Source organism: Macrotis lagotis, chromosome 5, assembly GCF_037893015.1.
Source record: "Macrotis lagotis isolate mMagLag1 chromosome 5, bilby.v1.9.chrom.fasta, whole genome shotgun sequence".
NCBI lineage: Eukaryota > Metazoa > Chordata > Mammalia > Peramelemorphia > Peramelidae > Macrotis > Macrotis lagotis.
In genome coordinates this window covers 235589126-235616265 of record NC_133662.1, presented here as the reverse complement: position 1 = coordinate 235616265, position 27140 = coordinate 235589126, and the positions used below count along the sequence as shown (strand labels likewise).

Below are 27140 nucleotides of genomic sequence, written 5' to 3'. Positions count from 1 at the left end.
GAGGGTCATTTCGAGAGAGAACCTCATTTTACAGGACGGCAAACTAAGGAAGACTAGAAAGGTGAAGACACTTGTCCAGTTAGCAACTCAGCAACTTCAAAGGCAGATCCACTGACAATGGAGTCACATGCCCTTTCCATTGGACTATACTTCCTCTTTTCCCTGTTCTTGTGTAGCTTGTGATATAGCAGAGGCAATAAGACAAGTTGACAAGCATATACAATGAGGTAGAATATGCAAAATACCATAAAGATAGCCAAGGTATTCCATGATGTGGAGGAACACTAAATTTGGGGATGAATGAACTAGCATTAAATCCCTTTCTATCCAGGTATCTTTGGGAAAGTCACTTAATGACATGATTTCTTCATCTGTGAAATAAGGGACCAGATATCTTCCAAGATAGTCCCCAGCTTGAAATCTTAGGAACCTATGATTCTAGAAGGGAAAGAACACTTCTGGCTTGAGGGAATCAGCAAAAACTGAATAACGGAAATAGCATGGGAATTGAGTTTGAAGATAGGGCTTGGGTAAGTAGAGGTTGACAAGGAAAAGTATCTCATATACAGGAAACCTGTAAAGTCAAAGAGATGGAGAAGTTCAGGCTTTCTTGGGTAGGGTAGTGGGAGAACCATTAGTTCCTTTCATCTGGATTAAGGTACAGATAAAATGTATACTTTTCTATTTTCATTTCTAACACTTGACCTGTAGTTTTGTTCATAGTAATTGCTTAAGAATTCCTTTTATAATTTATTCACCCATCCATCCATTCACTAAATACATGAAGAAAAACAGTAGGAGAGGAATATGGAAAGGTAATCTTGGGTCATAAAATGGAGGTCCATGAATACAGGGCTATACAATTAGGAGTAAATGAGTTCCATTTTGGACAAAGACCAAAAAATGATGAGTTTGATGTGTTAGATGAAAACACAGGAGGTGATCCCAATAAGCACTCAAACTTGAAGAAGTAAGAAAAAAAAGAAGTAAATTAGGGATACATTTTCATGGAAGAATGGGGAAAAGAACACTAGATCTAAAGTTAGAATTCCTAAGGTTAAGTACAAGTTCCAATATTTCTCTGTGTGAGCACAGACAAGTTGCTTAACTATTCTGGGTCTCAACTTCCTCAACTGTAAAATGGGGAAAAAGTATCACCTACATCATAGGACTGCTGTAAGGGAAATATTTTGTAATGTTTAAATCACTATAAATGTGAATTTTCTCATTATCTTTAGAATTGATAACTGAAACTATAGGAGAGGATGTGATTACCATAGGATGCATTTAGAGGGGAAAAGTGGGGTCAAGGGCAGAACATTAAACATTTAAAGAAGTGGAAGGAAAGGAGCTTGTGAAGGATACAAAAGAAGAGTCAAAAGGAAGAGAATCAGAGCAGTAATAACAGTGAGATGCCAGCTACCCTTTTGATGATTCTCCTCAACACAAGACCAGTGGCATCTATAGTTGGAACGATGATGATGAAGTCGTCAAATACTTGGCCAGATCCTATACCACGAAACACCCCATCATGAAAACAGGTGATCCCCACTGCCCCACAGCTGTGGGGGATACAAGAGAAAAGAGAATTTCAAAAGGGATTAGTTCTTCAATGCTACAGACTGTGTTGAATTCTACAGAGAGGTCAAGGAGAATGAAAACTAAGAAAAAGTCCAACAAGTAGTATATAAGCTACTTTTCTGTAAATGAAATTAGCCATTTTCAGTTATCTGTTTCTCCATGACTTCACTTGCGGCTGTCCTGGCAAAGATACTAGAGTGACTTGTTATTACCTTCTCTAGCTTATTTTCCAGATGGGGAAACTGAGGCAAACAGGGTTAAGTGAGCTGTCCAAGGTCAAATAGCTCTATTGCTGATCTCAACTCAAAGTTGAATCTTTCTCACTCCAAGCCTAGCACTCTATCCACTGTACCACTAACTATCCCAAATGAAATTAGATTTTCCCACTGACTCCCCTCATTATTTCAAAGATGCCTTATAGCTTAACCTCCATTTTAGCTTGGTCTTCAAGAAGGAAGTGAGTCCTAAAGCTTTGCCTTTTACTTTGATTCTAGTAGAATGTAAGATTTTTGAGAACAAAGGCTATTTTTTATTTTTTATTTTTTGTATCTGTAGTGCCTAATGTGGTGGGCACAAAATAAAGGCTTGATATAGACTTCCTGAAAGAGATTGGGTTTCCCTATCCTAGGCCTCCACCATCTTTGAAAATCTTTCCATACCTTTTGTTAGATAATACTGCCACCTCGAATTAATTTATATTTACTGTGAATATATCTTATTTTCACTTATTCCTAACCTTGTCATTTGTCCCGATATACTGTAGCCTCCTTGGAGAAGGGGAACAGGCAATTTTTTTGTCTTTGTATTCACAGTGGCTGGCACCTCCTGGATATTTAATAAATGTTTATTATTATTGTAATTATTTGACTTCTATGCAAACACTGAATTATTTGCTACTTATAGGAACCCTAGTGTAAATAGGAAGGAATTTTTGCAATACAAATTATTTCCCATTACTCAGATCTTGGCTTTTATAAATTGGGCCTTTTTTCCTTAACATCCTGGGTGATGGACTTGGTCCTGTCTCATTGGATTTGATTGTCACATCCATGGGAGAAACAGATGCTAATACTCTGATATGGTAAAGTGAGTCCTGGCCTGAAAGTTAGGAGACATGGATTTAAGTTCCAATTCATTTTCATATGCATTATGCTACCTTGGTTATTAGTTTGCTTTTGAGTCTCACTTGCTTCTGCTGTAAAAATGAAGGAATTAATAGAGACTCACAATTTTCATGTATGTTATTTTTTTCTTCCTGTTCTGATAGAAATGTTCATTTAATTTGATACATAAGAATTTGAAAATTAAATTTCGCAAGAGTCAAAAGTGAAGGGATTAAAGTACACTGTAATGTCTAAGCTCTTTTTCAATGATGGTGACATTCTATGATCCTGAGGGAAGCCAGCTGGGCTCTACCCCACTCCTGTGAAAAATGCAATCTAGTCCGGGCTGTCATCACTTCTGCCTGCTGCTGATGTGTGACTAGATTGTACAGAAAACCTTTCTGGAGGGCTGAGGTCGACCACTTTCAAAATCAACTTTTAAAGATAGGGGTAATAAAATGAGCCACTCAGTGAGCTGAAGATCAGAGTCAGAGACAGAAATGTGCTCAATTTGAACAGACTGAGATGGGAAATGATATTTTTTATGCCTGTTGGACTGTTGGGGTCAAAAAGGAAACTGTCTTCTTTCAATCCTTACAACATGACTACACAGAAAGCAAAGAACATAGAATTATTTTGGAGAAATGAAGCTGATTGCAGTGTAATTGTAATGTCTACTCTTGGCCCTGGAGCAGTCATAATACCCACACTCCCCCCCCACCATGTACCCTCACCTCATTTCCTTGAGACATGAGAAACTATATGGTTACCATGTTGCATAGTTATCAGACCAGTTAACAGGTGCTCATTTATAAGGGTGAGTTGGGAAATAATTATAGCATAAGAACAGAAGACTTTAATGAAATTTTATTCTTAAAGAAAAAAATGTTTTAGAGTAGGGAAAGGCCTTCTACCATATTATAGAAGAATTGAAAACTGAAATGATTTGTGATTTGTCTATAGTCCCACAGGTCAGATCAAAAGAATTAGATTTTTAAAAGACTTCAAAAAATCTAGTCCAAAACCCACCCCCTTTCCTTAACACATAAGTAAAGGTAGGTCAGCTTCAGGTGATCAAGATCACATTGGCAATAAGAACCAGAAGTAGGCTTTAAACTGATGTCATCTGGTTCCATAGCCATTGCATTCTCTGCTCCAATATGTGCCCTCTAACAATCTAGAATTTTGATTGCCAGTTCAATTTTTTTCCATTTTTTTTGTCTAAATGTATGATTTCATCAATATTAGGAATTCCCTATATAGACATTCTTTCTACTGATACAGATTGGCAACTCATTTAAAATACCTCATCTATCCTAACTCTACATAGTTAGGAAAACTGGGTGGGTGAAATCCACCCAAGATCCCTTAGTGCACCCTATGTCTCTTAAGCAAGATGCCCTGGGTGTTGTGAGATTAAATGACCTTTCCAAGTTCACACAACAACTACATGTCAGAGGAAGAAGTAGAACACAGGTTTTTCTGATCCCATGGCTTGTCTTTTAGTGACTACATCACACTGTATCTCATATTTCACTTTTCCAGGATTGCTATAACTTAATAAAGGCAATAAAAATAGTTTCCTCAAGTCCCTGGCTCATTTAAAAATTTACTCCCTCTCCTTTCAAATTTTTAATAGCTTTCTTATTGGGCAGAAGAAAAGAAGGAAAACAAGAATCATTGGATTTATAATTAAAAGAGCCTTTAGAGGTTATCTTGTAAAACACCCTCATTTTACAGAGGAAACTGAGACCCAGAGAGAGGAAATAACTTGCCTGAGGTCACTTAGTTTGTAAGGAGCATGGCAGAGATTTGAATTCAGATCTTTTGACTCTATCAACTACCATCTCTTCTATGCCAAAGTCTATCCACTCATGGACATTGAAGCTTACTTCACATTCACCTAGCTCCAAGACTAACAGAATTGCTCTTTTTTTATTTCACTTCATTATGGCTTAAGTATGGGAGCTCCATTGAATCTTAATTATTTGGTTATTCTTAATCGGTCTTGTATGGTTCAATGGCAAGAGGTCCAGATTTGGAGTCAAGGGGTCTGGGTTCCAGTGTGGGAATTTTTTCTTTATGTGTTTTTGGATAATTCCCTTAAGAACTCGGGTTTCCTTGAGCTAGATGACCTCTAAGGGTCACTCCAGCTCTAAATCCTTGATCTATATCTATGATCCTTATTCATAAAGACATAGCCATGTTCCCAAGGGAAACTAGGGTTTAGGAGCAAAGAAATAAATTCTGGAAGAGAAGCACAAAAAAAAAACCACACTTAGAAGTTTCCTTAGAAAAGGAAAAGAAAAAAGGGAAAAAACACAAGAGACTTTAAGAACTGAGACTAAGAGAATAACAATGCAAACAGTGACAAGTCTCTTATAGCTCTAAATCTATGATTCTATGATCCTCTAAGCCTACTGATACACTTGGCTTTACATAGTAATGATAGCTTATGTGTCTAAATCATTTAAGGTTTACACAGAACTTTACTTATAATGATCCTCTGAGATATCTAGGTGAGTATTATTATCTCAATTTTACTCTGAGGAAATGAAACTTCCAAGAGGTTGTTCAGGGTGCATGTAAAGGGTGATATTTGAGGCCTGGAAGATCATAGGGAAAGTTGGAAGAGCTTTCAAGATTATTTCAACCAATTTCTTTAGGGTACAAAACAGAACACTATGGTTGTGCAGCTGTGTTGCAGTTGTAGTTAAAGTTCAAGTGTCTTGTCTAAGATCATTTATTTCATTAACGGTAGAACTAGGATTTGAAAGCTGGGCTCCTCCAAACTATGCCAAACACTCTGCCTCTAGAGTATATATGAACTCAGTTGAGTGTAAATTCACTCAAATTTTGTTTTACCAGGAAATTCCATGGTATTGTAAGGTTCATTTTCCATTGTCCTTCAAAAGGCAGTGGCTTCATGAACACTTCGAGTTTCTCCTTCCTACCCTTATCTCTACCAAGCAGTCAATGATTTGTAAACACTTAAATGCCAAAAGAGAGCATATAATGAGGAACATATCCAAGAAACTGCATTTAGAAAGATGACATAAAACAAAGACAGGACCAATTTCCAGAAAGGCTTGGAGAATGACAGATTATAATTCTACACTAGGTCTATTAGGAGAGAAGTTAGATTATTCATGCATGCAATAAAGATTCATTGAGTATTCATTATGGACTCTTTTTCTTAAACTGGGCCTCAGTTTCCTTGTCTGTAAAATGATGGGGGACTGGATGGGGGATGGCCTCTGGGGTTCAACCTAGTTCTATATCTATGATCCTACTCTCTCTTGGTAATATTGGACAAATAATTTCCAAGGACCTCTAGACACCAGTTTTTAGATTAGAGGACTTGATCTATTCATTTTTGTCACTTTGGCCTTTTCCAATCCCTTTTAATTTTAACACCTCACCCCCCACTAATTATTTTCTATTTGTTTTGTACACAGCTTGTTTTTATGCTACTTCCCTCTCCCATTAGATTGTTTTTTGCTTTTTTTTTTTTATATCTCCAGTACTTAGCAGATTTTCAGGCACTTAATAAATGTTTATTGACGGATTGCCCTGGAGCTTTTCCTTTCCTTATTGCTGAGCATAGGAGAAAACCCTTTTGGCTGGCTCTACCTAACCAGTTATAGCTGTTTTTACTATTGTGTATTTTAGTTGCTTTCCATCACTTGCTATGCAAAAACTAATCAAATCAACACTGACCTTTACTATTTGAAAGGGTGTATCAATCAACCTCACTAGGGTTCCATTCATCATTACCACCAACCTGACTTCCCAAATTCAAAATCCTTTCTCTGACCATTATTCTCCTATAAGAATTATTTTCCTCATTAGCATATATACTCCTCAGGGGTGGCTAGGTGGCGCAGCCAACAGAGCACTGACCCTGGAGTCAGGAGTACCTGAGTTCAAATCTGGTCTCAGACACTTAATAATAACCTAGCTGTGTGGCCTTGGGCAAGCCACTTAACTCCATTGCCTTGCAAAAGCTAAAAAAAAAGAATATATTCTCCTTGAGGCCTGAAACTATTTCAATTTTTTTAAGCAACTCAGCATCATGAATAGAAAGTAGACCTATATACAAACAATGTGACATTTTCCCACAGTCATAATGTAAGGACCTTCCTGCAATCTCAGTTCACTTACCCCACAATAACCAATCAGTCAATTCACAGGACTGTTTTCTTCATCATTTAACAAAAAGGTCACTTCAAACATTCTTTTTATCACTGATATTTTAGAGGTTGGGAATTCAGAATAATACCGTCTTGATATTTTCTTTGATATAAAGAGATGTGCGGTCCTAGTATTTCCACGTAAGGGTACTTGAGAGAGATGCGGGGATATGAAATCCTCTCCCAAACCTCCAAGCCCATAAAGAAGCATTACAAAGTCCCTCTGGTCTGTTTTGTCTTGCTTCACGTCTCTGTAACTAGTGGGTGCTCCTTAGAACATGCTTCCTTGACACCAAAACTTCCCTGTGGTTCTTGATATTAAGTGATCTCTATGATTAAACTGCCTTTTAATTATTTAATGAGATGCCAATGGAGCATACTATTGTGACATTAAAATGGACTGCAACTCCCTTCCAAATGCCAAGGAGAAGCAGGGGACCATTACCTTGTCAAAATGTTCTTACCCAGTGACTTTATTTCCAGTACACTAGCTAATGTTTCAAGTGCTTTACGAATGGCAATGGATGTTTTGACAGTAGCACTACCAAGTAATTGTGACCCACTAATGGTTTCATTGGTTTGGCACCAACATTCAAACTTTCTCCACCTTGAAAGTTACCTATTTTAGAGAATTGAAATTAGGCTCTGGGGATGGGGGAGTTGTCCTAGAATGATAGATGTAAGCTGGAAGTGACCTTAGAGGCCATCCAGTCCAACTCCCTCATTATACTGATGAGGATAATAGTAGAGAGGTTAATCGATCTAATCAAAGATAAACAGGGAGTAAGCAGTAGAGCTGGGATCTGAATTTACATTGTCATATTCTTTCACACAGTGCTCTCTCTTACACCCTGCTGTCTGTCAATTTAAATAGAGGCTTGTCAAGGCCCAAGCTAGATTTTTTCCCTGACAGAAACCGCTTCTGTACGAGTTCCATTTATGGAAATCTGGCTTTTCAGAGAGGCTAGCCTTAAGTTAGGTTCACTGAGTCTACCTTTCACTTTCATTTCAAGGGAACTCTAATTCCATTTGGAGAATGTGCATTCTAGTCTGCTGGAAATCTAACCGATAACACTGAGAAGCAACATTAAAAAGTGGGAAAGCTATAAGTTTGGAGTTAGAAGATATGGGGTCAAATTCTAGCTCTGCTGCTTATTTTCTATTTCTCTGTGTGACACGGGGAAAGGAAAAGGCCACTTTCTTAGGAGTTAGAAGACAGGGGTTCAAATCTACTTCTGTCATGACCTCTGTGATCTTGAGCAAATCACTTAACTCCTCTGGGTCTCAGTTTCCTCATTTGTAAAATGAATGGGATGGAACATATAGCCTCTAAGTTTCCTTCCTAGGTTAAATCTAAGATTTATGATGTTATTTGTGCTATCATCAATATATTCTTTGCTCCTATTTCCTTCTCTGATAAATGAAGAAGTTGGAACAGAAGATTTCCAAGTCTTTTGCAAGCCTTTGATCCAATGAATTTCACTTAGATTAAAATATGATTGTCCTTTAAGACTTAGGAAAGTCATTCCCTAGAGCTGATGAGGTTAGGAAGACCCAAGCAACTTAACAGCTATCAGGATTTTAGTGCTTGGAGCTTGTTCACACTTTGCTCTCCATGGTGCTGATTTTAGGCTGTTGATCAGACACTGAGGCTCATACTGGCCTGACTCTTGGTTCATGACACAACTTACCCACCAGCCCTATCACTGAATATGCCTATATCCTACTGGTCACTATAACCATCACTGATCATTGCCTCTCTAACCTGAACTAGGATAATGGTTATATGAATGAAAAGGACAGATGCAAGAGATGTCATCTTGGTCAAAATGACAACATTTGATTAATGGTTCAACATGCAAGATGCATAGAAGTGGGGAATAGAGGGTGATACTGAGGTTGCTAACCTGGATTATTTGGAGAATAAGCATAAGATTACAGATCTGAGAGAACTTTTAGAAGTCATCTAGTGCTTTCTTCTCATTTTACAAATGAGGAAACTGAGCACAAGGAGGAAAATGGTTTGCTTAGGATTTTACGACTAGTAAATGTCTTGAGGCATGATTTGAATGCATAGGTTTTTTTAACCTCAATACAGCATGCTACCCACCAGACCACCAAACTGCTTCAACAAAAATGGGGAAATTCAGAAGAGGACTGGGTTGTGGGGGGAGGAGATAATGTTTGGTTTTGTACATGTTGGTTTTGAGATGCCTATGGTATCATGCAGTTCAATTTATCCAAAAGGGCTACCTAAAGTTTGGTTTAAGTAAAAATCATATCGTGCATTGTTCTTTAACTGTGTGATGGACATGTGTCTTGTCTCCTTGATTAGACTATCAGCTTCTTGAGAGAAGGGGTCATGTTTTATATATGTTTCCCCAAAAGTACCAGATATACAGAAGGTGCTCAATGAATCAAAATTCAGAGCTGGAAGATAGCTTAAAACGTATCAAGTCAAGCCCTTCATATTCCAGATGAGGAAAATGAGACTCATAAAGGTAAAGTGAATGGTTCAGAAGCCACTGATGTCATGGAGTCGAGAATGGAACAGAATAGCTCTGTCTTTGTTTCACCTTGAAAGATGGTAGACTAGAGAAGAGCAGGTCTTCTTATAGACACACTCATTTCTCATCAAAATAACCTGCACTCTGAAAATGAATATTGCACAAACATATCCTTCCTTCATTCCAAACAAAGCCTTCACTTCTATTTAATGAAGGGAAGGCTCTTGGGTGTCATTACTTGTTACTTACATTGCCCAGTAACCAGACACTAATCACACATCAAAATCATTTTACACATCTATAGTGAGCAATTTTTGAATCAATAAACTAATTTATTGCAAAATCAATCAGATTAAAATGAATACTTTTCTCTTCCTCCTTTAACCTAACCACATTTATGAGCTATATCTTTTTAAGAGAAAACATGTAATTGTTTAATTCTTTTATTTATAGTTCAAAACTATAGCCTTTCATGCAAATGAAAATTTTAATTATTATTTAATTAGTTCAGTTCCTTTCACCTATCAACATAAAGCCATCTTCCTAAAAAGCATTCCCAGGGATAAGGGGATACTTCCACAATGATCTTAAGTTCTCTCTATCAGCCCAACTTCAAAAGATTTGGAGTGGATTTGGAGGTTGGGTAAAGATTCATTCCTCTCAGGAGGGAGTCCAGGTAGTCCTCCTACCCCAAAGTTGACTATATAGAAAACCTAACTATAAGCTACCGTCAGCATTGTTTTTCATTGTAGAACCATAATTTTTCTTCCTCAATGGAAAGGACATTGAATTTGAAATTAGAGTGTAACCTTTTTGAGGACAAAGAATGTATTATTCTATTTGTTTGTGAATCCCCAGCACCCACCACAGAGCCTTGTATATGTTAGGCACTTTAGTGTTTACTGAACTGAATTAAGACCTTATCTTTGGTAGTTACAACCTGTGTGACCTCAGTCACAATTTTTCTGGTCCTAAATTTTCTTCTCTTTAAAATGAGAGGTGGATTAAATGACCTCTAAGGTGACTTTTAGCTTTACTACTTGATGAATTTAATTTAGTGTCATTTAGATGGCCTTGAACTAAAACCTCACTGTGGGAGCAATGTGGAATGATGGAAAAAGTGGATCCAGAGTCAGAGAGTCTGAATTCAAATCCTGACTTTGCAACTTTACTATGTGTGCAATCTTGGGCAATTAATTTGAGCTTTCTGGGCCTCAGTTTTCTCCTCTTTAAAATGAGGGAGATAATTTAGATAATCTCTGAGACTCCTTCTAACTCAAAAGCTATGACCTCATTTGGGGGGGCTGACCCATATTTAGACCAATACAGTATTTGAATGTCTCATCTCTGGGCAATATGCCAATGTGAGGTGGGGTGGGAGAGGAGATCAGGAGTACCATTGGAGCATATTTATGGAGGGCTGAACAAAGTTATGCTTTTTGCAAGAGGGTTGGTGAGATCTCATGGGCCTGCCTGGGTCCCACATGTATGTGTCCAAGACTGAAGGAGAATTTCAATTTCATCTTCCTCTCTTCCCTCTCATACTACGCGCAAGTTTTGCATTGCTTAGAGAGGCAGGTACTATTGTATAGGATAGAGAATATAAAAGTCTGGGACCCAGGAAGAGCTGAATATCTGAAGTCCTGCTTTTGACACATTAACTGTGTGACTCTGGGCAAGTCCCTTATCCTTTCAATGTTCAAAGGTGGCAATTCTCTTAAGACTCGAAATTAAAGAAAAGGTACTTAACTTACATTTAAAATAAACCTACAGGCAAAATAAACACTTTCCTTCCTAGAGTTCCCTATGAACTGTGAGGCAGGGTCATTGTGGAAGAGACTGCTAAAACTAATTGTGAGACCTTGGACAAATCACTTAATCTTTATGGGCTTCAATTCCCTCAACTGTATAGTGAACTGGTTAGAGTAGATGGCCTCTGGAATTCAGTCTAGCTCAAAATCTATGATGCTCTTAGAACAGGTGTTGGAATCAGCAAGTCAGGAACAAAGGGCAACAATCTGATCCTGGAGATTCAGTTCCAGCTTGGAGGCTTCATGGCTGTGTGATATCAAGCAAGTTGTTCCTTCCCTCTGGACTTCAGTTTCCCCGCCTCTGAAAGGAAGAATAGTGGGTCTAGATGTTCTCCAAGCTTGGTTATTCTCAGACTGTACTTGTGCAAATGAAAGTGAAGGGTTCTTTCCAAATAGTCTTCCCAATGCAATCATCAATTTAAAGCTAGAAGTGCCCTTAGAGACCATCTAGTCCAATTCCCTCATTTCATGGATGAGTAAAGAGATAGCACAGAGGTTAAATGACTTGCTCAAGGTTACACAGGTGGCAAGAAGTGGAGTTGCAATTCAATCTCAAATTCTCTGACTATAAATTTGGTGTTCTTTCAACAATTTCAGATTGCTTCCACAACCAACAGAATATCAGTTTAGAAGAGACCTTCAAGGTCATATACTCCATCCTCCCACCCTAGGTAAGAATCAGCTCAACAATGTTCTTAGACATCTAACCTTTACTCAAATGCCCTTAGCAACAGGATTTTTTTTTGCCCAAGGCAGTCAGCCCCTTCTACTTTTGAGCAGTCAAATGTATTAGAGTTCCTTTATAATTTCTCTACCACTCCCCAATAAAAATTCAAACTGTTAGTTTTCATATCTCAGAATCATACACATTTTCCAAGGCTCCTGGTGAAATGGAATAAGTTGGTTGGGGGCTGAGAGGTAATCTTATAGAGGAAAAGAGTGTCCATAGACCTTGGATACCTCTATGACTTGCAGATCACAGGAATGATATGCCTATGGAGGGGGATGTTCTATAGCCATGAAAAGCAGGAGAGGAACTAAAGAGTGGTCATTTTTTAAAATCAAATGGATTAATTCATTTAAAAAATATTAATTGTTCAAGCCCTGGGAATATAAGATAAGCAAATAAGCTACCTTGAAGTAGTTTACTTTTTAATAGAGGAAGACAGCACTTATAGGTGGCCAAAGAGGAAGGTTTTCTACAAGAAAATGAAAGTAAATGCAAATTAGAACCATGAGTAAATGGCTGATCTATCATTCTAGGAACAGTAATGTTGATTAGATCACCATACTTAGAGTTAGAGGGTAGATATGGAAATTGTTGGGATGTAGAATGGTGGATTTTGTCCAAGTGAGATATGTAAAGGTTTGCCAATATATATATATATATATATATATATACATATATATATATATATATATATACATATATATATATGTATATATATATATATATGTGTGTGTGTGTGTGTATGTATATAGTACATGATGTATATAGATAAGATTTAAGTGAGCTTGTGAGAATTTTAGTTATTTGTTATTGACACAAATCACAAAAGCTTGAGGAGGCAGCTTTGTGGTAGTTAGGGAGTCTGTCTTTGAGTCAGAAAAACCTGATCATGTAACTTAACCCCAAGAAAGCTCTTTAAGACATTCATTGCTGCTCTGACTTGGTAGAAGTAGATTTCTAATTTGGTATTCCCTATATTAAATAATTTCTAGGTCTGGATAAAATAAATTTAAAAAGATACATGAAAATATGCTTAATAATTTGCAATCCACTTTCTCTACAAATCCTTATCATGTACTAGGCATATTGGATTGGGCACTATGGGGGATCCAAAAGAAATATTAGGCATAAGGGAAATCTTCCTCCTAACATGTAATCCCAGGGAGAACTTCTTTCTACTGGTTTATAATAGACTTTTCTATAACTAGGGAATCTGAGAATCAACCAGAGTTAAGTAATTATTCATGTTTTAATATTTAGTGCAAAAACTTCGGCACGTGTGTTAATGGATGCATGCATTTCCATCCTAGGTTGTACAAGACTGTAGACTTCAAAGAAATTTTAATCTTCAGGAATATTTTATTACATCTTCATATCTATGTATATGCTTAAGGTGAGTTTAGGAGGATTTTTTTTTGCTTGGTTAAAGAAAAAAATTGCAAAATTAAATGAGTAGGAAGAATAAATTACAAGTGTCTGTTTTTATTGCATGAGATTACAAGCTAGAGTAGAGAATTTGAAAGTTATATTGCCAAGATTTTAAACCATGACTTCCCAGGGATGAATCCTTCATATTTACAAAGTTGGATTTTTTAAACCATTGTTAGATATTATGAAATTTCCATATATATATATATATATATATATATATATATATATATATATATATATATAACATGACTCATTACTGACAATAAGGGGATGTCATGGGGTAGCACATATGTGTCTATTTGTTTTAAGAAGCAAATCCAAGGTAAGTTCTCACCCACAGGCAGTTTATAATCTAGAGCAGTGGTTCTCAGTTTTTTGGTTTCAGGATCACTGTATATTTCTTTTTTTAGTTTTTGCAAGGCAATGGGGTTAAGTGGCTTGCCCAAGGCCACACAGCTAGGCAATTATTAAGTATCTGAGGTTGGATTTGAACTCAGGTACTCCTGACACCAGGGCCGGTGTTCTATCCACTTCGCCACCTAGCTGCCCCCATCACCATATAGTTTTGAAAATTACTGAAACACAAAGGAGCTTTTATTTATGTGGATTGTATTTATTGATGTACTATATTCAAGATTAAAATATTTTAATATTATTGTGAAAATAGTTTTTGAATTTCTAGACTGAAATGTCAAACTAAAATAGAAACAGGCCAGCAATTGTACATAAAGATTCCTGCAGGCTACATATTGATTTAGAAAACAATATGGTCAAATTATCTATATATTCCATTATATTTTTTGCTAATTATCATCCAATTGTATTTAGTCTGATTCAGTGTGGCATATTTTTCATTGAGAACAACTGATCTGATGGAATAGAACAAACCCCGTTTTAAAACTGAATCTGCGATATGATCAAGGGAAAGAACTCCTAATATGGAAATCCCTTCTACCAATGAAGAGCAGTTCTTGCTTTGGAATTTAATTCTTTTTTTTAATTTTTGCATCTTTTCTTTATATTTTTCCAAATATACACCTTTCTATGTCCCTACTCATTAAGTCATCCCCCAAAACAAAAAATAGAGAATAAAGAAAAAAATCAGTTCATTAAAACTAATCAATTCATAAACCAACAGTATAATCAATATTCCATACCCCTATACCCCCACTTTTGCAAATAAAAGAGGTATATATATTTTCTTATCTGTTATCTGGTGAAACCTATAGTTTTAGAAAGTTGGCTAAGCCACTGAAAAGTCAGAGGATTTGTTCAGGGTCACTCAACCAGCATGTGTCGGAGGCATATCTGAAATTATTAACTGTGATCTAGGACACTATATAGACCAACACATCAATCAAAAAAGTGCTTATTTTATTGGAGGCAAATGAGGTTAATAAATGACTTGCCCAGGATTACACAGTCAATACATTTCTGAAGTCAGATTTGAGAGCAATTTCTCCTGATTCCGGGTACAGTGTTGCAGCCATTGCACTAATTACTTACCTCTCAAAAAAGTATGTATTAAATGTGTACTTTGTGCCAGACAGACATTCTGTTAAATGATGGGGATATTAAAAAAGGAAAAAAGACAGTTCCCAGCCTCAAGAACTTACATTCTAATAGAAGAGATAACATGCAAATAACCACAAGATATGCTTTAGGAAAATGAGATGGGCCATCATGAGAGGGGAAGGCCCTACCTGCTGCTGGTTTATGATGGCTGCCCAAAAGAAAATGACAAAAATCAGATATCCAACCCCTCCTCACTTTCTCACAGCTTCAATATCTCCATATCTGAGAACAAATATAACTTATGCAACAGGGAATGAATTCTCACTGAACAGTGTCTGATTAAGTATAAAATAAGAGACTATAAACTAGATGGAGATGAGCTGATGAGAGAAGATGGAAAAGAGGAATGGTCAGGGTGTGGGGGCAAGGGAGGTTTTACAAGTGGAGAAGATGGAAGACAGATCTTAGAGGAAGCAATAGGTATTGAATTCACAGGCTTTAAAAGCTAAAGGGGAATACAGATCAATATAGACTGAGAGCTGGAGGCTCTCTAATTCAACCCTCTCATTTTACACATGAGGAAACTGAGACTCACAGATGTTTAATGACATGCCTATGATCCTACAGCATATAAGTATCAGAGACAGAGATGTGAGTGCAGGTCTTTCTGCTTCAGGTTCAACTTTAAATTCATCCCCTATAAAATGGAGATAGTGATATTTGTACTGTCTTCCTTATAGGGCTTGAAGAAGTATTAACTCTATAATGCCTTTGAATGGTATTAACTCTTTTTTTACTGATGAGACAACTGAGATTGAGGCCTAGAGAAGACAAGTCACCCAGCTATTAAATGGTACTAAGTGGTGGAATGAAAAAAAAAATCACCTTGGAAATAGATTCTTAGGTAGTATTATATTAATAGAGAAAATGAGGGAAAGATTGGAGGGAAAGATTGAGAGGTGGGGGGAGAGGGAGGGGGACAGAGAGAGGGGAGGGAGAGAAAGAGAGAGAAAGAGAGAGGGGGGCAGGAAGAGGAGGAAAGTAAAACAATAGGGGAGAGGGAGAAGAGGAAGGAAGAGAGAAGAGGAATGGGGAAGGAGGGGATGAAGAAAGAAGGGGAAGAGAAAGGAAGGTGAAAGGAGAAGGGAGGAGAAGGAGAAGCAGGAGTGGGGAGAAGGCAGGGAGAGGGGGAATGACAATGAGAAAGGGAGGGAGAGGAGGAGAGGGAAGATACAGAGAGAGACATAGAGAAGAGGAAACAGAAGACAGATAAAGAAAAGTTATTAAGGTCTTACCATATGCAAGGCAGGGCACTGGTTTAGACATTGAAAACAGAAATAGAAACAAGACATTCCCTGTCCTCAACAAGCTTACATTCTAATGGAGAAAGACACCAATTAAAGAGAAACTGGAAAGAACAGGGGAAAGTGCACTGGGAGAGAGAGCAACTCTTCTAGTAAAGAGGTCCAGGATCAAAGTTTAATTCCGATACTTGCTAGATGTGTGACTGTGGGCAAGTCCCTTGATCTCTTAGTTTCCCCAGCTGTAAAATGGAGATATTATTATATTCTTGGGAACCCTTAAAATGCTATAGAAATGTGAGTTGTAACTGTTAGTGGGTAATAGTGCCAAGGTCTTTTTTCCTCATCCAAAGCCCTCACTTATGACCAGAGACAACCTCACAAGCAGGCAGAAGACTAGTCTCACTCTCACCCCTGTGACCTGCACTGAGTCCGGGCCTCCGCACTGCAAAATGAAGTGGTGTGCTCAAGCAATTATCTAATGTATTTGGGAGTCTATCCCTGTGGCACTCGGGCCGACCAAAGTAATAAATATAAAATGGAAATTTCTCAGTGAGCTGGGTTGGCAGCTCCCACATGACCTCACTCCCACCCAGCATCCAAGGAACACTGCCTGCTTGTCCTCTCTTAGAGCTGATGTAACAACACAGTTAGTCTCTGTTGAAGTCTCTGGCTTTTTCAAGCAAAATGGATCTCTCTCTCTCTCTCTCTCTCTCTCTCTCTCTCTCTCTCTCTCTCTCTCTCTCTCTCTCTCGTCCTAGATCCTCTATGGATTTTTAACCTTAGGTTCTGTGAAGCTGAATTTAAAAATATATTTTCAAGTCTTTCAATTTAATTGATTTCCTACACAAACATGCATTTCGTCTGACACATTTGGAAATACTATTCGGAAGGGGTCCCTGGGATTAACTAGACTTTTGCAAAGAGGGGCCATAATATAAAAAAAAAAGGTTAAGAACTCCTGGCTTAGAGGACTGTTTCCATTCTTAATACAGACAAAACTTTTCTCATAACTTTTATTATGTTATATTATTATGTTATAAATGCTCTGCCAAGCTAATTAATCACCTCTAATGATATTCCCTTGGCTTTAGTTTTATTGGCACCCATAAGCCACCCAATTCTCATCAGAACTTTGATATTCCTTATCTAGGAATAAAAGACATTAGAGCTTGAGGGAGCCATCTGGGTTAACCATTAAGTTTGCAAATCAGGAAACTAAGGCCCAGAGAGAAGTGATTTCAATATTTTTTCCTGAGTTAATGGAATATATCATTTGACCAGTCTGTGTTTAAGTTTTTCCATCAGACCAGATGACTTCTGAGGTCCCTTCTAGAGCTAAATATATGAGTTTAGGAGTGAGTGAGTGAGTCTCTCTCTCTCTCTCTCTCTCTCTCTCTCTCTCTCTCTCTCTCTCTCTCTCTGTGTGTGTGTGTGTGTGTGTGTGTGTGTGTGTGTGTGTGTGTGTGTACCTCCCAAAAGAGTTTCTAAGTGATCACTAAGACCCAAATCTGTTGGTCAGTCCTTCTGACCTTTACTTCGTTGAATCCCTACCTTCTTTCAACACACTATAACTCAAGTTTAATCTCCTACTTTCTAGATTTCCTACCCTATTCCTTTATTCCCCCTCCCCCAGTGATTAACATCCTCTCCCTCTGGGAAAAAACTTTGTGATACTTTATATATTCATGAATGGTGTTTACTTTCATCCACACATGCTGAAATGCTCTCTCCTTAGGATGTAAGTACTTTGAGGGCAGGAAGTATTCCATTTTTTTTTTGTTGTTGTTATATTCTTAGGACCTGGAATATTTGAATTGGATTGATGAGATTTTCTCAAATGAGCTAAATTGTTTCCCCATATGGTCAACACACAATCCATTGCTAAGCCCCATCTTGCAGTCTTTCAGACTAGTTAGAATCTATCAGAATCTAAACTCCATGGGCAGAACCCTTGAGAAAACAGTCATCTCTATATTTTATTATAAAAAAAACACCAAGATTCTGGAGATAGATATGAGTACAGGATAAGTGGTACTAAAATTTTCCCTTTTTAACTAGAGGTAATGTTGTACTTTTTTTTTGGAGGGAGATGATATCACTTTGGGCATCCAGATGGTTGATTTGTAGTTTCATTTTGAGAAATTCGTAATGGTCAATGGTTGACACAACATTTAAGAACTGATGGTGGACAGGTAACTGGAATCCGATATGTTGTCTGAAGACTGGGTATTATGGTGGCTGGGGAGAGTGAGCTCAGGGAATTTGGGGATAATTCAGTTGGTCTGACTAAGCAGCTCAATAGATGAATGGCCTGTTATTAAATCCATTCCCTCAATGACGTGAAGACCAGTTCCTCAAATTTCTTAATGCCCTCTGGCTTGACTCTGACTGAGCATTTATCTCACTCTATTTTACATCAGAATGATTTGTGCACAAGTCTCACCCCCCTGATTCAACCAGCAGACAGGACAATGTGGTAGAAAAAGCTTCTGAATTTGGAGCAAGGGAGTTAGATCCAATGAAACTATTCCAAGGGGGAGAACAGCTTAGGTGCCAGCCACTTCATGAAGTCTTCCCTAGTCTCCCCTGCCAGAAATGATCTCTTGCTCCTACAAATCCTCATTTCATTCTATACTATTCTTCTGTAATTGCCATTTCCCACTTCGAGAGAGAGAGAGAGAGAGAGAGAGAGAGAGAGAGAGAGAGAGAGAGAGTCTGTGTGTACTGACTGGGCGAGAGAAGGAAAGTGGTTCTGTTCTCTTCCAGTAGACTGTTAGCTCCGTGAAGAAGGGACTCTCTTTACTCACCTTTGTAGTTCTCTTAATATCTTTAACTGTCCCTGATGCTTAATAAATGGAACTTCAAATTGCTGAATCATTAGAAACTAAGTTTCACAGCTGCCAAGAACTGCAAAGATCACTGAGCCCAAATCTTTTACTTTATCATATGAAGAAAGTGAGGGTCCAAGAAGAAAGGTACTTATTCCTGTGAGTTCCAAGTTAGGACTAGACCCCAGGTCTTCTGATTCCTCATCAAATACTCTCTCCCGAATGTGAAACAGAAACCCTAAGAGCTGGCTTTGTTGCCAAGTGACCTAAATAATGGAAATTTCTACCATTTTAGCCTTCTAGGGAGTTTAGGGGTGGAAGGGAAACCTTAGCTAGAGGGGAAAGGCATTCCTTGATCCAACTCTGTGTAACATCCATGATGCTACAGAGATACTGTCATCCCATAGGATGAAGAAGCATTCTTCCCCATACACCCAACCACAGGCATTAGTATCATTCTCTAGTAGAATAGAAACCCTTTGAAGGCAATGCCTGTCTTGTTTTTGTCACTATATGCCCAGCTACCCCAAAAAATTTATCATACTGGATCTCTTTGGAACTCAGTGTCCTCAACTATAAATGGGGGTGGTGGTGAACTAGATAGATGACTAAAGTCCCTTCTAGCTCTAAACTGTGCTATTACAAACTCACTCCTAGGTGTTTAGCTTGGCTTAAATTCTTATAGTATGATCCAACATCACTAACTTGGAACAAATAGGAAAAGTTCACTCTGAATTTTTTAAAAATTGTTTTAAGAAATATACTCCTTACTTCCAAGTACTTATAGTAACACAGATAAAAGCTGCCAAGTCCAGTTCCTGCTTCCCCCAACAAAAGGACTGCTTGTAGTGAACCTGTTTGTAGCGTTATAGGATGTAGATCATTCCACCAGGTACCTTAATTTTACAAATGAGAAAACTGAGGCTCTGAAAAGGGGAAGTGGCTTGCTTAAGGTGGTGAGATGGTAAGAATCAGAATTATACCTGGCCCCTCCTGCTTAGATGGCTTCTGTTAACATTCTTGAGAATTTTGCTATGTCAAATGGGTTAAACAGCCATGTGCAGATATGGCTTGTTTATGATATGAAATCTGATGTTCAAATCTCTTTTCTTTATGAGAGCAAAGGTGAAGTTCCAATTCTAATGAAGTTCAGTCTACTATAAATTTCAAAGAATTAAAAGATCTTTGTGATTAGGATGCCCCACCCCCCAGCCAAATGTGAATTATGACTACCTGACATAGCAAGAGCATAGGGTCAGGGCAGGTAACTATCTAAACCTCTCAGTATCATTTTGGTCAGGAAAAGATCCTTCTGGAAAAGGTCACTGATGGTGAGAGGGTCTAGTCAGAAGACCTGAAAGATTCTTGAGATCTAGTGGAACCAGACAGTGCTTTAAAGACTGTGTTATTCTTTCTTTAGAAGTGGCAGAAGCCCTCAAGTAACTATAAGATGCATGACTGCCATGAATCTCTTTTGGCTGCTTCCTAAACATCAGTGGGCTTGACTTCTTAACCCTTCAAAGGTAATGCTCCAATGCTTCCTTGAAGACCAACTTTCCACATGATATTCAATCCTTGGATAGGGTGAGCCTATTCAATTTTGGTCACATTGCCTGGCTTCCTAGTAAGAGATCCAGGTTGCCTAAATAGCTTCTTTTATTGGTCAAATGGTCTCTCCTGATCTGAAATGACTGTTAGGGAACTGAGAATGCACCAACAATAGTTAATAGAAGAAATTAATGAAATGTCATAGAGAGGCAACTAGATGACACAGTGGATAGAACCCTGAACCTGGAATAGGGAAGACATAATGAGTCCAAATTCATCCTCAGGCACTTACTAGTTGTGATGCTGGGCTTGTTTCTTGACCTTTATACAATTCAATTTACTCAACTGTAAAATATGGATAATACTAGCACCTATCTCCTAAGGTTGGGAGGAATAAATATTTCTCTAGGTTCTAGAGAACTAAGTAGCCTAACACATTGTCTGCAAAAAGAATAGTTTTGTTTCTTTGTGATGGTCAAATGAGATATTTGTGAAGTTTGACACAGAGTAGTAGTTGTTTAGTCATTTTTCGACTCTATCAGGTTCTCCATGACCCATTTCAGCACAGATACTGAAGTGATTTGCCATTTCTGTCTCAAGCTCATTTGACAATTGAGGCAAACAGGGTGAAGTGACTTGTCCAGGGTCACACAACTAGTAAATGTCTGATCTGAATTCATGACATTCAATAAGTGTTTATTTCCTTACTTCCATTGGACTTTGGGATGATCATAGGTTCATCATAAGAGGATCTAAAATGATCTAATTTCAAAGCTAGAAGGGACTTTGGAAGTCAAACTTCATTCTCTTATTTTATTCCTATAGATGAGAAAAGAGCAGCCCAGGGAGGTTCTATCACTAGTGAGGCAGACATTACCTTCCTGATATTAAGACTAGTCCTTTTCCCATTACTTGCTATTTCCTGAAGGACTCGGACATAACAACTCACCAGAAACTCTCATGCTACTTCTTTTGGAGGAAATTGGCCTTCAGGGGATACCATTAAATTCTGAATCAGCAAAAACTGAAAGGAGTAAGACGTCATCATGATGGTTGCCTAATTTCAAAGAAGACTATATCAATCAAATGAATGGTGGTATAACCTGCTCATTATATTTATTATAAAGAGGAATACATTGTGCAAAGACATCTTTCTCACTTGCCTTTACCAGAACCATTTCACCTCATGACCTGATTTAATAGGTAACAGGATGTTTGGTGATGGTCTGGTGCTGCAGGTGTCCTTGGTCCTTGAGCACAATTTTCCCCTCACATATCATAATGGTACCTCACTGCTTCAGCAATGCTGGGCAAAGAGTCATAGGCTCACGCTATCCAAGGATTGAATCATATCTAGAAACTTGATCTTCAAAGAGGCATTGGAGATTACTTTTGAATATTTAAGAAGTCAAGGACACTGGTGTCCAGGAAGCAGACAAAAGGGGTTCATGGCAAAAGTGCCCCTGATAGTTACTCGGGGGCTGCTGCTGCTTCTAAAGACAGAGTAACACAGACTTTATTTAAATCACTATCCAGTTCTACTACCATCAGTATGACTTTTCCTCTCAGACTTTCAACAGTATACCCCCTGACCCCAAAGACGTTGGTTTCCTGGAAGCTGCCAAGTGGGTGATGGGAATAATGCTACGGGATAGCGAGTTGGTATCGCTTCTGGTCAAAAGCTGGCCAGTATCCAATCATCTTTGAACCTCCAACTTCTCTAGTAATGCACACATTCTTGCAAATGCTTTTGTTCTGGTCCATCCTGAGGTAGTCTAAGAATTTCACCTCTAGTGGCAAATAAAAAATGCCCCCTGACATCCCAACAAAAATAGAACCAAGTTTCTATTTCATTATATCTAGCTGGGGTTATCTGGGTGACTTGGGCATGACTTGAACACTGTAATTTTTTTAAATAAATGCTTCAAGTCCATGGGACACTCGTTGAATGGGTGTCAAGAGATAGGGGCTACGACAGGTGGTGGACTGCCAGCTTGATCCCAAGATCCAACTACAAGCTTTATAATTGCAGCAGCATTCATATGCACTATTGAAAGTTGGCTGTGGGCACAAGACTTGCCTTCCAATGAATCCTCATTAAAGGATTTAAAGTATACTCACAAGACTTCAAAAAAGTCCTATGGTGTTATTTTTTCTCACCACCTTCTTGGGTTGGGAAGGGGTAATTTGTGTGCCTGCTGCCTTCCTTGAATGTGGTAGCTGTTTCTCAGGCTCCCTCTCCAGAATCAAACCCTTATTCCCTGTCATCCATGGTCACCTTGGTAAGCATGGCAAGTGTCATTGGAAGGTGATAAGGGCAGACTTTGAATAGATTATCACTGCCATAGGGAGTGTGTGATTGGCCTGAGATTATCTGGAGTCACCAAAACAACTGCAGCACTCCCCGTTGAGGGGCTGGGGGAAACCTGCAGGGTTGGTATTCATATGATAAACGCATGTATCCCTAGGAGCCTCCACCCTCGAGGAGAAGGAGGTCTGGATCAGGGCTTATTAGCAACAATTACTCTAAAATTACCACAGAAATACAAGTAGGAAGGAGAGAATGACCAAAAGAACCACAATTCATTAATCTTCCAATTATGAAACCCTTTGAGAAGAGGCCCTAGACCACATTCCCCTGATCCAAGATACTTTTTCAGTCCCTTCATACTATTTCAGATGGCATCATTTGGTCTGTGGGGTTTTTGGAGTTATTTTTAAACAAGAGTCCTACCCAAAAGGTCGTGTTGACATTATCAGTCTACTGATGCCCAGACACCTTCAGTACTGTTGGAAATCCATTGCATGGGTGGAGGGTAAGTGGCAATTTCATGAAAAAAATACATGTAACATTTTGAAATGGGGAAGAACTAAGGGGCACTTCGAGGATTAATTGGGATGGGATAAGAGAGTTCATGTAGAGATGTGGGAATGTCAATATGGTTTTTGTTGCTGTTCACTCATTTCCTTAAGAGAACTTTCTTGGCCTCTTTGCCTCATTTGTCTCTTACGTAACCTTAATGACTGAATGGGCATCACCTCAGTCAAAACTGTAACTTGAGAAAGATCTAGCTTTAAAAAGTCAATGTCTCTCACTGCATCCAGGGAATTCCCAGTTATCCTGATTCACATCTGAATACTGGACCCAGATGGCTCCCAAGGAGAAAGTAAAGTTGGTGAATTTACACAGCACCGCCTCACTCAAATCCAACTCATCCAAGCCACTGTGTGGCTTGGCATGGCATCACCTCCCTGACATCATGATCATCAAGAATTAAGAACCACCAACAGTCATTTCAGCTGAGTTTGCTTCCTTATGATCCCTTTTGGGATTTTATTGGCAAGGCTATTGGAGTAGTTTGCCATTTCCAGATACAGTTCATTTTACAGATGCGAAAACTGAGGCAAGCAAGATTAAGTGACCTATTCAGGATCGAGTAGTTAGTGAATATCTGAGGCATATTTGAACTCTGGTCTTCCTGAATCCAATGCCAGCACTCTGTCCTCTGTGTCACTCAGTTGCTAGAATCAATGATACAAACACAATGGCCAATAATGATATGCTTTAGCAAAGTTGGTGTCTGTCCTGAAAGACAGTTTTGGCAAAGGAAGAGATGTTAGTGGCCAGGAAGTCCAACAGTTCTTACCTTACATCAGAGGAAACTGAGGCATAGAGAAGTCAAAGAATCAGAGATTTAGAACTAGAGGGGATCTAAGAAGTTACTGATGATTACTAAGGTTTCTGTGGCTCTAACTCCTATGGCCCTATGAGTTCCATCAGTCTAACTAAAATCAGACTCTAAAAGCAAGATGGATGATGTAGGGCCAAAGTTATAGAGGGTAGAAGAAGACACCAGAAGTCCAAACTGAACACACAAAGCTAGGATCCCTAGGTCTGCATCTCAGATACTGAAGCTGCCCTTAATATACACATTCCACCCCTGTCATTACCCTGCCATCATGATGACACCTTCAACCATGATCTAAAATGGCATACTAAAACTATGAGAACTAGGGAGAGTAGTCATAGAATCACCAAGTCAGATAGCAAGGGACAGTGAGTCACTTGAGGCAGCAGTTGACAAACAAGGACAAGCTCAGACAAGAGGAGGTCCCTAGAGAGAGATATAGAAATGGCTAGCTAAGGATACGGTAAAGATTATTAACGTTATCAAAATAAAAGTAATTGGAAGTCTATGAGAGGTTTAGACTACAAAGCCCTCAAATCAATTTTGAAACTTTGGGGATACTTTTTATTTTTTATTTTTAATGTCAATATAGTTTTTAAAAACTTATTCATTTTTTCAAACATGTTTAAAAGATAATTTTCAACATTCATTTTTGTAAATTTTCTGTCCCACCCTTCCTTCTCCTACCCTAAGATAGATATAAATTATATATGTACAATCACGTGACACATATTTCCTAGTCAGGGTGTGAAAGAAGAATCTGAATAAAAAGGGAAAAAACAAAAAGCAACTTTACAAAATGTGAAAACAGCATATGCGTTGGTCTGCATTCAGATTCCATAGTTATTTCTCTAGATATGGATAGTATTTTCTTTTTCTTTTTTAAAAATTTTATTTATTTAAGGTAATAGGGTTAAATGTTTTGCCCAGGATCACACAGGTAGGCCATTAATAAGCATCTGAAGCCAGATTTGAATTCAGGTCCTCCTGACTGCACTGAGCTGCACCCTGGCTGGTATTTTCTATCGTAGGTCTTTTAGAATTATCTTTGATTGCTGTATCATAGTTGATCATCAAGCAATGTTGTTGTTAAAATGTACAATGTTCTAATTCTACTCACTTCACTTAGCATCATGTAAGTCCTTCCATGTTTTTATGATCATTCCTTTTTTTTTTTCCTTTTTGCAAGGCAAGTGGTGTTAAGTGGCTTGCCCAAGGCCACACAGCTAGGTCATTATTAAGTGTCTGAGAGTGGATTTGAACCCAGGTACTCCTGACTCCAGGGCCGGTGCTTTATCCACTGCGCCACCTAGCTGCCCCTATGATCATTTCTTGTAGAGCAATAATATTCCATCACATTCATATACCACTTGTTCAGTCATTCACCTATTGATGGGCATCCCCTCAGTTTCCCCATTCTTTACTACCACAAAGGAGTTGCTATGAATATTTCTATAGGTGTGGGTCTTTTTCCCTTTTTGTGTTCTCTTTAGGATACAGACCAAGTAGAGATATTGCTGGACCACTGCCCTTTGAGCACAGTTAGAAATTACTCGACAGAATGGTTGATCAGTATATAACTCCACTAATAATGCATCTATCCCAGGTTTCCACATCACTCAAATATTTATCATATTTCTTTTCTGTTATATTAGCCAATCTCATAAGTGTGAGGTGGTACCTCAGAGTTGTTTTAATTTTCATTTCTCTAATTAATATGACTTTAAGCATTTTTCCTATGACTACAGATAGCTTTAATTTCTTCATCTTAAAAAAAATTTCCTGTTCATATCCTTCGACCATTTATCAATTGGGGAATGACTGTATTTTATCAGTTTGTCTCAGTTCTCAATATATTTTAGAAATGAGCCCTTTCTCAGAAACACTGATTATAAAAATTGTTTACTAGCTTTCTGCATTCCTGCTATTCCTGATTATATTGGTTTTTGTGCAAAAACTTTTCAATTCAGTGTAATCAAAATTATCCATTTTGCATTTTAAACTATCCTCTGGGGATACTATTTTTAAGTGCCAAATAATAAAACAAACAGGTTGGAAAGATATCTGAGACTATACAGTGTGAGAATCAATTAAAAGGAGAAATTGCTTAGAGAATGTAATGTGACAATTGTCCTCAAACAGCTTAAGGTAGTAACACGGGAATGAGGGATGTGACTTGTTCTACCCAGTCTAAGAATGCAGAGCCAGGTCCAATGAGTTATAGATGAACAAGATTTCAGTTTGATATGGGGGGGGGGATCTTTCCTTATAATTAGAGCTATTGAAAGAAGAATGAAGGGGCAACTAGGTGGAACAATGGATAGAGCACCGGCCCTGGAATCAAGGAGACCTGAGTTCAAATTCAGCCTCAGACACTTAATAATTACCTAGCTATGTGATCTTGGGGAAGTCACTTAACACCATTGCTTTTGAGGGGGGGAGAAGAATGACCCATCTTACTAGGTTTTAAGGGAAAGCTAAAGGACCACTTATCTGGGATTCTTATTCAAGCAAGCCCTGAGGGCTCCAAAGTCCCTTCTGACTCTTAGATGCTGTTTGCAATATTTTCATAGGGCAGAAGGGTCAGATCAGGTCTGCCCAAGCAACACATCTAACAAATGACTGAAAGGGGTTAGAACTTCTGCCTTCTTATTTGAAGGTCCTTCTACCATGTGCTCTCATCATCTCACATGGCCATCTTTGGTAGATATGCATCAGGCTTCTCATCCCTCTGATAACTATCTACTCTTACCCCTCTCAGGGAAACATGAACCTCAAAGAAGGGCAAACTGGCAAGGGTGAGGATGGTCCCTGGAGCCTGCAGTTGATGTGTCCATCTGTTCATTAAAATATAATACAGTACAGGGCAGCTAGGTGGTGCAGTGGATAGAGTACCAGTC

General features: G+C 38.3%; 1 protein-coding gene across 1 annotated transcript in view; it reads right to left on the bottom strand.

Moving 5' to 3' along the window:
* LOC141490141 (acid-sensing ion channel 2-like) overlaps nucleotides 1–27140 on the bottom strand; it is a 349550-nt gene that overhangs the window by 302527 nt on the left and 19883 nt on the right. The gene's annotated exons all lie outside the window — the stretch shown is intronic.